This window comes from Arachis duranensis, chromosome 6 (genome assembly GCF_000817695.3).
Source record: "Arachis duranensis cultivar V14167 chromosome 6, aradu.V14167.gnm2.J7QH, whole genome shotgun sequence".
NCBI classification, from domain to species: domain Eukaryota; kingdom Viridiplantae; phylum Streptophyta; class Magnoliopsida; order Fabales; family Fabaceae; genus Arachis; species Arachis duranensis.
This window is the reverse complement of record NC_029777.3, coordinates 68,516,975-68,519,089: the sequence shown is the minus strand read 5'-3', so window position 1 is coordinate 68,519,089 and position 2,115 is coordinate 68,516,975.

Genomic DNA, 2,115 nt, shown 5'->3' with positions numbered 1-2,115 from the left:
TATTTTATATTTTAAAATTCTAAATTTTGTATTTTATTTTATTCAAAGTTTATTTTATCTTTTATTTTAGTTTTGTTAATAAAAAAGTATTTATATTAGTTTTAATTTTTACCTTTTAGGATAAATAAAAAGATGGGACCTTTTTTATAAATTAGATAACTAAAACATTATTTGTTATTAGAAAAAGTTAAGTCTATTTTTTGACTATAGGAGTAGATATAATTAACTCTTAAATATAATCAAAATAAATATAGATTTATTCAATTTTTAAAAATTTACATTAATTATTAAATTATGATATAATAGATGTACTACTATAAAAAAATAAAAATGACATCACAACTATTTTTTTTATTGAAAGAAAACATGACTCAATAACTGTAAAGCCTAATTTAAACAACTATAGATAAGTAAAATAAATAATAAAAAACGGATATAAAATTTAACTTTTTTATTATTTGGTATAAAATTAAATATAATAAAATAAATAAATATTCTCAAACATAATGACATAAAATTTAACATTATCCTTTTTAGATCCATCTTCTTTTTTTTTAGCTTTTATCCTTATTTTTATACTTTATTTTAATTTTATTAAACCAAAAAGTACTAATATAATTTAATTTTAATTTTTAACATTTAATCATAAATAAAAATATGTGACTTTGTATGCATTGATAAAAAAATACTTATAATAAAAAAAATAAATTTACTTCTTCGTTATATTTATAAGAGTGTAGATAATTCACATAATAGTTACGAAATTTTTTTTAACTTTATTTTTAAAGTAGTATTCACTTTTGAGTGTAACAATTACAAACTAATATACAGTGGTAACTAATTGCGATGGAAGAGAACGTAGAAGGAGAATAAAGTTGCAGAAAGGAAGAGAGAACATGTAAGACCCAAAACCTTTGAAAAAGGGCTATCATTAGCTAATTTCAAATTCAGTGTTTCTGTAGCTTTAATTTCAGAAATTTCTCTATTAAAGAAAATTAAAGCAAGTTTTGATTTTTGAATTTGAGATGAGTTATGATTGTTATCCAATTTTATAATTATTGGATTATTTTCTACGTTTAGATTATAAATTTGGCAGTTATGAAATAATAGGGGTTTTACATAATTTGGACTAGATAAGTAATATTTTAATATATTGATATTGCTATTTTGGAAAATAGAGAATTAATTATATTATTTCTAATTATTTGATTTGGGCATTTTATTGAAAGCAATTTGTAAAATTAATGAGCCAATAGTATTTTCAATATATATTAGTGTTGGATTTAATTGAGTTTCAATTACTATGTTATTCCCAATTTTATGTGAAATTATCAAATTACCCCTAACCCTAATTTTCAAAATAATGAAACCCTAACCCAGCAACCCGTTACCCGACCCAGTTTCCTTTTCCCCCCACACCTAGCAGTAGCCGAAGTTCCCTTCCCACAAAACAGTAGCAATACACGATTTTCTCTATTTCCTTTTCCATGAAAGAAAGTCATAGGAGCAGAAAGGGAGGACGAGAAAGGAATCTGCGCCGGTGGCACTGGGAAGGTTGTTGCCTGTCATCATTGCGAGTCACTGTCCCTGAGCTGCAACACCATGGATCCAGCTTCATCGCGCCGCCTCGGCCGTCTGTGCTATCGCCGTCACTGCAGAAGCCTCCCTCGCCGATACCATGAACTGCGAACAGAAGAGAGAGAGAGGTCGAAACGGAGAGCTACGCGAGGAAGAGGGTGGTCATGGGTCGCCGTCGCCGATCGATGGAGGAAGTGCAGCGACGCCATGTGTCCATTATCGTCGAACTCGAAGGACGAGGAAGGCCGCCCTATGAACGTGATGATTCGTGACACTCATCATCATTCTCACCTATGAACGTGCGTGACTGACAACCACTTCCGTTCTACTCTAGGCCGGGCGCATATCTCTTAGATCCCCCAACAGAATCTTCGTGGTATAAGCTAGATAAATGGCAGCATTCATGGGGATCCGGAAAGTCTAACCTTGTCTGTTGTATTCCAAGTAGGATCCTGGGAATCCGGAAAGTCTAACCTTGTCTGTGGTATTCCGAGTAGGATTCCGGTATTGAATGACTGTGACGAGCTTCAAACTCCT